Source organism: Cydia amplana, chromosome 5, assembly GCF_948474715.1.
Source record: "Cydia amplana chromosome 5, ilCydAmpl1.1, whole genome shotgun sequence".
Lineage (NCBI taxonomy): Eukaryota > Metazoa > Arthropoda > Insecta > Lepidoptera > Tortricidae > Cydia > Cydia amplana.
Window position 1 is genome coordinate 6,205,312 of NC_086073.1, and position 11,274 is coordinate 6,216,585.

Below are 11,274 nucleotides of genomic sequence, written 5' to 3' on the forward strand. Positions count from 1 at the left end.
TTCCGGACCTCGAAAGGGAAAAACGGAACCCTAATCGGATCACTCGTGTGTCTGTCCGTCCGTCTGTCACAGCCTATTTTCTCCGAAACTACTGGACTAATTAAGTTGAAATTTGGCACACATATGTAAGTTTGTGACCCAAAGATGGACGTATAACGTAAATAAATGAATTTTAAATATGGAGGCCATTTTTGGCGGGTAAATGAAAAAAATAAAAAATAAAGTTTTTTAATCTATATCGTGTTACATACATCAAATGAAAGAGCTCATTGTAAGAATACCAAATATATTTTTTTATAATTTTAGGATAAATAGTTTACCCCCTCCCTTATCTCCGAAACTACTGGGTCTAAAATTTTGAAAAAAATACACAAAATAGTTCTTTACCTATAGCTGACAGGAAAACCTATTAGAAATGTGCAGTCAAGCGTGAGTCGGACTTAATGTACGGAACCCTTGGAACGCGAGTCCGACTCGCACTTGGCCGGTTTTTTAGGGTTCCGTACCTCGAAAGAAAAACCGGAACCCTTATAGGATCACTCATAAAGTCGGATTGACGGCCAAGGGTATATAACCTTTAAGTATATTGATACCAATTCCCCAATTGCACCTAGTTTACTAAACGACAACACCTACTACGACAACATTAGGAATGTGTCAAATCTCGCGATAAACGTGTCGTGTTGATATATCTTGATTGGGAGTCACCTTGCGCCCACGCGACTGTGACTGCCGGTGATGTAACCTTTGACATAACACAATATTTATAGCAGGATCATTTGTACTGTCAACAGGAATTTTCCTTTCAGATAATGTAGGTAGGAATTTATGTGAATTCAAATGAAAAAAACTGAAATTGTTCAGATAATAAGATTTATTTAGATAACGGTCAATTAGCCTATAAAGAAAAGTTGTTTGTACACGCGAAGAATGGAGTTTGCGTTTGAAATATATGTAACTTTATTTGACGTTCATAAGCGCATTGTAATTATGCCTACTATTTCTCTACCTATATCTACGTACCCTACGTGGCATAATCAGAAAAAATCAGGCCGAGAAGCTTATCCTGCCATGGTCTTTGTGTAAAATTAATAATATTTGTAGATTTGAACATATCCGTCAAAATATTTAGTTACCCGGTTTTATTTATTAAATACATTTAGAATATCCAACTGACAACCTCTGCAAAATGAGTATATTACACACTATACAGTTCCAGTTATATAACGCTCGTCCCATTTCTCCCCACATCGCCCACGTGACATTGCACATGCGTGCAGCATCAGACCCCAATCGTAACTCCATAGAGCTATCAATATAGCATTAGACCTAGACCTCAGAACTGGAATTATTTATAGAGCCGCTTCCCACATTAGCAATTGACTTAACTTCAAGGTATCGTAATATTACACGTTTTCTGATGTCAGTGCTTCATTGTCTTACCTTAACCCGTTGTGGGAGATGATTATTACTGAAGTCTAGGTCATCAACTTCTGCGCTTACTTAATATCGACTTTCTTATTAAATAATACCCTGATAGGTATCAAAGGATAGGTGCTAAACTACTATTAAACTTCTATTCTAGCGTTCTAATATCGTGATTTCTTTATTTGGGATTTGGGATATAATATTTATACATTGTAGATATGCCTTGATAGCGATCCGTGAAATATGTGTCCGAATAATTTTGTTGCAGGCTATTACATTACACTACACAAGTAGGTACTTTACCATTGGTATTTCGTTCCCTACATATAGCATCATACGTTACATGTTCTAAAGCCGGGCGCGGGTCGTTAGTTAATTAGTGTCAACACCAAATTATGTGAAACTAATTAAGTAGACAGCCAGTTATAATTTAAACTGCATTGGGGGACGGGTACAAACACATTGTAACTAATATGATGGCACCTTCGTAGTTTTGGGATGAAGTTATACCACTTAAGATGAAATGGCTGCGCTTCGAGTTTGCAGCATTTGCAGCCTATTATTATACAGAGGACGTTTCAATGGTAATTGGGAACGCGATATATCTTACTGAAAAGGGCGGGAGATTTAATGAAAATATACAATTTGCATAAAGGGAGCCGGATATAAAAAATTTAAACCCCAGGACTATATAATATAGATTTATTTATTTCATATAAATATGAAATTACAATATAAATTATTTTACACTAATCTATACGAATTTATATTATGATCGTCAAGTAGGAAAAACAATTGATTACAATTGATTTATACAAATGTCAAGCAATACACAATTTAAAAACCATTATAAGCAATCGATTAATTAACTAAATTATTAACAATGTCAATATGGCTAAGCTAAGCACGGATATCTCATAATGATCGTCAAATTAAAATGAAATAAAATGAAAAACAGGTCAATAGAGAAGTGGATTACATTCAATTTGGATTATTACATGTTATTTCCATATATTCATTTACAGAATATAATGGATTATCCAATAAAAAGAGTCTCAATTGGCGTTCAAATGTTTCGTCAGATCGTTCGGTTTGCAGTTTTGTGGGTAGACGCTCATAATACGTTGGCCCTATCACCCTCGGATTCTTGACTGAAAGTGCCATGCGACGCGGCACTGTGCGTAGTCTCCCCGTGGATCGGAGCTGTTTGCCCGCAACCTCGACGCGTTTAAACTTTAAACATGGTTAAATTGTTTCTCACAAACATCAATATTTGAAATATGTATAAGGAGTAGTACGGCATGATTCGATGTTGTTTAAAAAGGTTTTTCTACTCCAGCACTTAAATGTGTCAATTAAATGACTGACAGTGATATCTAAAGCAATGTCATTTGAATGCTTTGTCTATAGGCTCATAAGATGACTGCTAGCAGTCATCTTATGAGTATAATACAACTGCTTTATTTTTTTTAAAGATACAAGTTCCGATCATCTTGATTGAAAGAGGTATGTTTTCATTTACAATAATAACTCTTTTTTTTTTTAAATAATAACTCTTTTTTTTTTAATAAAAACTCAATTTTTTTTAAATAATAACTTTTTTTTTTTTTTTTTTTTTTTTTTTTTTTTTTTTTTTTTTTTGCTGCAGCTGTCATAGAAAAAGTAATGTATGCAACAGCTCATAATTGGTTCTTAAAATTCTCGGGTCTTTTTTTACAAAACTCGACTACGTCTCGTTTTGTAACTTCGACCCTTGAATTTTAAGAACCCTTATTATATCACTGTTGCATAAACTACTATTTTACACGGATGTCCGCCTTGGACTCCTGCCAGTAATCGAATAGCTCTTTTTTGGAGTATTAAGACTCGCTTAGCATCGGTAGAATTTCCCCATATCAACGTACCATAGGATATTAAAGAGTGGAAATGGGAAAAGTATACAGCTTTTAGTGATTTTCTCGTTATGAGTGGCTGCAGTTTTTTAATGGCAAAGACAGCACTACTCAACTTATTACATAAAATTGGTCAACAGCCAAGATTCGAGTCAACTGTAAAGCCCAGGAATTTTCTCATAAATAATAGTTATACTAATACTTAACATATATTGTGTAATTTAAGTAGTTTTTATCGTAATTATATATTTTAGTACCTATAGTAGTACTTAGCAGGCGTTTCTATATTGTAATACCTACCTCCTACATGCTTTCTTCCTTGCCAACAAAAGTATACAATCCTAGTAAACTGGCAGTACAGACCTGAAGTTCAAAATTTAAGTAAGTTTACAAACCTAAAAGTACATGAAAAGCAATACAAGGAAAAAGGTAAAATTCTGATGTCAACTACTTACTTTGCTACACAGCTGAGGGGTTAAATGTGTTAACTTACATCTTGAGTGAATTTGTATTTAGAGCGGGCGTGTCAAAGCTTGCTGGCTGTTAAAATTTGTTAATGAAAATACATTTTCAAGGTCTTTTGATGCTTACACACCTCACGTTTACTCATACGCAGCAGTCGTACCATCAGCCGTAAAAGTGCATGGCGACTTTATCAATGAATTCATTCATAATTTCTCCATGCAATTTCGCAGCTCACTGTAGGTACATACGAACTCTTATGACTTCTCCTAGACGATAAGATTGCCCTATGTGGATCGTCCGAAGAAAAAAGTGAGAACTATTAGTAAATTAAACACACTTACTACGTTTATCTACCAAGTTAAAGTGTGGAAAATGTGCTTTATGAGCCGGAGCCTTTCACCGAAGGCTCGTTATGACGTCGCGTCGAGCCTGCCCGGACGGCGGTATTCGCTGGCTGATAGTATGGCTCGTTGGTCTAGGGGTATGATTCTCGCTTTGGGTGCGAGAGGTCCCGGGTTCAAATCCCGGACGAGCCCGCTTTTTGAATAATATGCCTATAGCTCTGAAAAAACATATTATACCTATCGCACGCGTCACATAAAGATACAATCTAACTTTGCACTGATCTAAGCTCAACTTACCAATATAAATCAATAAGTATATGCAATTCATTTTATCCTTTTAGCAAAGCCAAATTCTAATGCAACTATAATCAAGCTGTGTGATACTCCTGTCATTGTTCATATTAATATTAACCTTTTTCTGCCAGTGTACCCAAATGGAGGATTACCTTTGTGTTAGGTATTGGTTTTTAAGTGTGAACAAGTAGACATGACCCTGGCGACAAGAAACTGATGTACACCCTAATCCATAATCACATGTTCGATTTTTTTAAATTTTTCTATGGAACTTTTTTATGTAATCGTCTTATCGCGACCTATTTACCTCGCTCGATAGAAAAGAAAGGTTTATTACTCTTATCCTGCGATAACAAGATTTATGAAGCATAATAAGTTCCATTTTCATTGTCATCTGACTATGGCAATTACATCTACTCGTATACTTATGCCTTCTCTTTGTAAATACTAATTTCATGTTAATACCTAGGTAGATTCAGAGCGCTAATAAGTCTAATAACGTACCTACATAGGTATTAGGTACTCCATATGTCTAAATATGGAAACAACGGCGTTAACGATTCAGTAATAGCGGGTGTCGTCATATATACTGTAACAGTGACGCATCTCAAAGGGCCAGAGACAATGGCGTCACCCGTTAGTTCCCCCGGGATTGCGCGTTCCCGGCACGTCCCGCCCCACTGACACAGCACGCTGTGATGGCACGGAGACGTGATGCCTTTGCTAAACATTGCACATTTTACGCACTCTATTGGGATAAACATATTGCAATTTTTATTCACATTTATTGAAGTGAAACGTCTTTAAATTGGTCTGAGAGATCACTTCACTTGCAAAATCACTTGCAAAAATCAATTAGGTAATGTAGCTAAATATAAATATAACATATAAATATAACATTTATTGACGTGAAACGTCGTTATATTGGCCAGTAAGTGATCATGTTCACTTGCAAAAACCAAATGTACAATCAGAATTTTTCTATCAGAATTTCTGTTGGAATTTGAGAAAAAAAGGACCTTATTGCGCTTGAAGCATAAGGACCCTTCTGTGATGGAAAGCCACAAATGTAACTAAAATTGAGACATTATCGCTAATTATAATAAGTGGCGGGTAGGTACGCACTTTTGCAGCTGTGTTTAGGTCAGTGCCGGATTAACCAATAAGCAAAAGAAGCACGTGCTTAGGGCACCACGTCTAGGGGGGCACCAAAAACGTTGGCAAAAAACGCGCAGGCTGCATTTAGCATTGCAGTCGTAATGTAATTGAGTATGTACATGAAACTTTTGTACATGTACAAGTACCCATCTAGTAACGAACGGTCTTAAGAGTAAAAAAGTGAGGGCACGTAAAAAAGAACATCTCCAACGTAGGCCTTTGATTTGTCCTTACGCTCATCCTCAAGGCCAAAAAATCTTGCATTCGGGCTTGTGGTTAGCCGATTTTTTCGACATAGGTTACCGATTTTATAGCGAATTTTGCTCTCTTGCACGCCAAATTATTTAGTCTGCCAGCCCGAGTTGCTGCATATTTAGCCGCGATCCTGCGACCTAATTGTCCAAGTGTTATAAGGGGCCCCGCGAAAGCCGAAAACTAAAAGCATCCTAATCAAGTTGCGCTTTCAAGTGAAGCCAAAGAGCGAGCAGTAGGAGAGTCGTGATTACATAAGATTCGATTTCAAGCCACTCTTTTGCAGTTCGGGGTCAGGTCTTATGCGAGACCTTCTACCTCACGTCAAAGTCGATCTTCTGCCTCAATTACACTTGGGCTTGGATCCAAATCCAAGCTTTCCTCTCTCGAAGCTGGGCATTCTGCCTTGCTCACACTTCACCAGTGGTTGTAACTATGAAACGCATCGCGATCGGACGCTCCGGACGTCCAGCCTTATGCGGAGCTAGGCCTTCGGCCTCGTCCAGACTTCGTCATTGATCAACTCCAAGCTCTTCTTTCTTTCTCTGAAAACAACCTCGCTGCGACCCTTAAACATCGAGCCCGAAGCTAGGCTGACAAAAAACTATCCCATCTCTTCTCTTCTCTGTATGAAATCCTGGATCCGCGCCTGTTTGAGACTAAAAGTAAAAATGTCCAATTAATTGTCAATTGAATATGATCGCATTGCGTTTTATGTAATGAAAAATTTTCGCGCTCGCTACGCTCGCGTTTTTTTTGTAACATTTTAAAAGTTAATCCAACTTTACATTCGAATAGCGACTGCAGCAGGATTACTGTTGCAAATTTACTGCTGCACTGTCAATTTTCGTGATAAAATGTTGTGACTGATTGAAAAGTCCATTCTCAGCAGTAATGCGGCAATGAACGTCACTCAATTTACCAAGAAAATTCAATGTAATCTTGATGACCCTAGGAAGAGGGGGCACCATGGTCTAGGAATGCTTAGGGCATCAAAATATCTTAATCCAGCACTGGTTTAGGTACATCTCAGAGGAAAGAGAAGTAATGCATTTGCTTAAAACTGCATATTTTACGCACGGTCTTGGGATCTAAACTCTGCACGATGTGACTTTTTTATGATGAATTGGGTGCCCAACGGGTGAAGAATTTAGACATTGTACTTTACTTACTATAATCGACTCTGTACAAAACTACATACGAAAAAAATCAATAAATGTTGAAGTTTTTTATTTATTGAAGTGAAAACTTCTTTAGCGGCGCTGTGCACTTTTTGTGATGGGGAAAAAATGTTAAACTCGCGAGAGCGTAAGACGTAAGATGTCATTGAGTTTTCACTTCTGTCGGCACTCCCGGAGTGCAACCCGTTGTTTTTTTTTTTTTTTTTAATACTAGTAGTTTAGTGTAGTATAATTAGTGGCACAACATGTATTGGGCTAAATAGCAATTCGCCATAATCTATGTAATTACCCGCAATACCTGCCACATAACAGCTACAAATAAGGCATAAAACGAGAAAGTTATTGCAATCGAACCTTAAATACCGTTTATTTCTAACGTCCAGTTGAGCAGACAGGATGTTATCATAGAAAATTACCGCGGTGTACTTTGCACTGTCATAATTTACTGCCGTCGTGAAATATTATACGAGCGGCAGTTCTGCTATTCGACAATAGATGGCGCTGCGGACAGTCGGTTAAGTGTGTCGTGTGGTTTAAATTTTATAAAGAACAGTACGGATATGATGGTCGTTCTTGTCTACGTGACAGCGTGATAAAACGGTGTCCGTCACTTTCTTTCCCACGGTGTTAAACAGTGACAGTTATTTTATCACGTGGATAAAGATGGATAAAGCTATCCATAATAGGCTGGCTGGAGAACATCTGGATAATCATGATTGTTGTTGAAATAGCAGCTTATAATATTATTGCCCAATTATAGACCAGTATTTACTAATAAGTATTCATCACTTAAGTACAAATTTTACATGTTAATAATTTGAGCATTCGTTTATTACGCAATAACATAGGCCTAATGATAACATAACAATATAATAAATTCAACAGTGTGAAGATTAATTAATATATTTATTTTATGGTACAATGCTAGTCATATGACTTGTCTTTGAAACTGTTAACAAATTTCAACACGTTTATCAACCGGCTCGTTGGTCTAGGGGTATGATTTTCGCTTAGGGTGCGAGAGGTCCCGGGTTCAAATCCCGGACGAGCCCAACAATCTTTTTGTTTTATTTTATTGTTATCTATTTCTTTGAGACCTAGATGTTTTTATTTTCTTTTTTATGTTTTTTTTTACCACGTCGAAGAAGCATTGTTGTATATTTACGTTTTTTTTTTGTAGAATAGAACACTTCGCATTATGTAATATGTACTTAGAACAGTGGTAATTTTTTGCCTCAGTAGACCCTATCATTTGATGACGACTATTATAGATACTTATCTAGTTTATGCAACTACTTTGTATTCTAGTTTACATAAACACTTGAAGGTCTTTACTTCAGTCGCATTCTTTACGACGTATACAAAGTAGAGGTTTTCTGTTCCGTTTCCTTGCAACCCCGACGGTTATAAATAACGAAGGTGCCTGCAGGCAGTGTGTTCATATTGCTTGCCAAGCCCTTGTAATTCGAAGGCGTCGTCCTAATTGGCTAATCAGTCATAAATGTCATAATATCACCCAAAAGACATCTAATCAATAATCTTAACAACGACTGGTCATACGCTGCCTTCGTCCAATATTTGCATATCTCTAATGATTAGCTAATGATGAAACTTACTCCCGCGGTTCTTTCTAAATTTCTAAGCTTGAAATAGGTGCCCTAGTCCAAGGAGATTAGTTTACACTAGTGTAACTATTTAATCTCGTTGTGCGACAAGATTGCATCGTTTGTGTTACGTGTCTAATCAATTAGGAATATGCCTAACGCTCAGCCAAAGCTATAAAACTGTGTCCTCGAGATCTGTGATACTTATTACAAAACCTAAGGATGCTTTTTAAACTGGCCCGGTTGAGCGATCTACTCGCCTCGGCTTATTGCAACTACACCCCTGCTCGTTCACTGAAACGCCTCAGAAAGCTGAATGCCTTGGGCAGAAAGAACACGTGCTATTTACCGAGCAACCTGTGTTCAGCCCAGAAGGGTTTTGTAAGCGTTTAATCCACGGGAAAGTTATTTCCACCCTTGCAAGGACCTCCAGTCTACACCGTGTTTTTTTTATTTCCGTTAATATCAAGGGTGCATTCCTGAGCTTAAATCAAGTAACTTTCTCAAAGACACCGATATTCTAATTAACTCCATTTCGGAGATAATCAATAATTTATTTTTTTCCTATAAGGCCTCTACAAGCGTGTACACTTGCCTTAGGGCCGGTTTACATATTGATTAGTGTTTAGAATGAGTTCATACATTTGCTACTAAACTTAAGTACAATCTCGGTCAATCGATGTTCGAAACTCGTTCGAAATGACATTGATATGTCACAGATTTCAATTGTTTGGTTGAGTTAAATGTAATGCCCGTGTTACAACAACGCTATATTATGCTACATTTAATTACTTTTTAAACTTAATTTTTTTTGTAAAAAAGCAAAAAAAAAAAATTTTTTTTGAAAATTAAGTATGCCATTTAGTTATCTTAAACGTACTTGACCATACCCCGAAGTTAACGGAATTCAATAAAAACACGGTGTATATGAAGCTACTTTATATCATAAGATGAAAAGAATAATGAGACGGACAAGTTGGTGCGAAATATTATGTGTGTTTTTAGAGTTGAACTAGATGGCCGTGCACTGCGCCTTGTGTTTTGTCTTTTTTTTGTATTATACAAAAACCTATCAAGAACGTTATTATATTTAGGTACTTCAAGCAGCCATGTTCTGAACTAATAACCAATTTTATTACCTTCCATGCGTTTATTCAATCCGTTTCGCTAAAAGTAGATACCTACACTACCTACTCTTTCCGCAGGTACCTTTAATTTTGTTTCTCTTACGTAATTGTACCCGGCTCATTCATAACAAAGTGCTTTTCCGTCCAAAGTAAATGTTTAGGATTCTTGTATCACAAGGTTTTCCGGCCTCGTGGAATCCACTCGGAGCCAGGGTCGTTGTTGCCATCTGTCGCGCCATAAATTTCATTCAAACCCGTTTTTATTTGAAAGGAAGTCGTAATAACTTAGAGAAAAATTTAATCCAAAAGCAGATCTAAAGCAAAGTTAGAAATTTACAAATATTGGGCTTTAGAACAAAGTTGACTGTTTAATAAATGAATTATTATGGTGTCTATAAGTAGTACCTTTTTGGGTTTCTTTCCTTCCCCTTGTTGGGGCCGTTAACTGGAATGGCAGAGCAATGGTCGTTTTACGGCGCAATGGGCGAATTTCGCAGAGGCCATGAAAATGCCACTCCCATGAACTTTATACAGTTTTCATACGCGGCATGGCTTCTTATAACCGGACGAAATAAAAATTCCGCTATATAACATATACCTATGTCCTGTATCTGCCTGTATTAGCCTTAGTTAGATATATTCTCGCATTAGGTACCTACTTAGACAAACTATATCTACAATATAATTCTATGAATGTTTTATGTCATACCTATACCGGGTGTGGCCTGTAACAGCAGCAATAAATTAAACTGTAGGCTGTACCCCTCAAACAGACCACCATTTGTTCAGCAACTTTTGAAAATAACTTATTTAGATTTATAGAACGCTTTAAAGTTTATTAAGCTTAAACAACCCTGAATCTGTATCTTAATTGGTAGAGTTAAAACGGACTACGGTAAGTCGACCCCATTCCCCCAGATTTTTCCTCTATTACCTACTTACTTTCTTAAATTAATTATTTTTTGGATTGTTGAAAAATAACAAATTAACCCTATGACTTTTATGCTGCTGGTTTATGAAGATATTACTACACTCCTAATCTATTTATAAGTAATAAAGTAATGCACGGTTGACGGAATACTTTGAACGTTACAAAAGTTGTGTTGCATGGGTTATTTTGAGGTCGCCCAATTGAATAACATTAGCCTATTTCCAACGCTAACAAGGACCGGGGTGTCGAGCGACACGACGTCGTACAAGAAATAACGAGACGGTTGCGACACTTGCGACACTTGCGACGGACATGTACCTATGTAGGTCTGGACGGCGTTATGTACTAGCCAATTTTTTTTTTACTAATAAGAAGGATGATGGCTCTCGAATAGTCTGAATGCTTTATATGCAAATCATCGTTCAAACATTTTATGTTTTATGGAAAGATAAACCTACTCTAGTTCTTCTCTTTTCGATCTATTAATTAACGAAAACGATTACCGTTCTAAGCCAACAAACAGCTAACAAATACAAATACTAACCAATAAAATTTAAAATATACCTACTGTGGTTCAAATTTTGTTTTTACCAACAGA

General features: G+C 36.9%; 1 protein-coding gene and 2 non-coding genes across 3 annotated transcripts in view; all 3 read left to right on the forward strand.

The window, feature by feature from the left end:
- Nucleotides 1-11,274, forward strand: part of LOC134648230 (mitoguardin) — a 79,671-nt gene that overhangs the window by 7,980 nt on the left and 60,417 nt on the right. The gene's annotated exons all lie outside the window — the stretch shown is intronic.
- On the forward strand, nucleotides 4,250-4,321 carry Trnap-ugg (transfer RNA proline (anticodon UGG)). The gene has a single exon. It is a non-coding gene; the product is annotated as a tRNA-Pro (tRNA).
- On the forward strand, nucleotides 7,995-8,066 carry Trnap-agg (transfer RNA proline (anticodon AGG)). Its single transcript has one exon. It is a non-coding gene; the product is annotated as a tRNA-Pro (tRNA).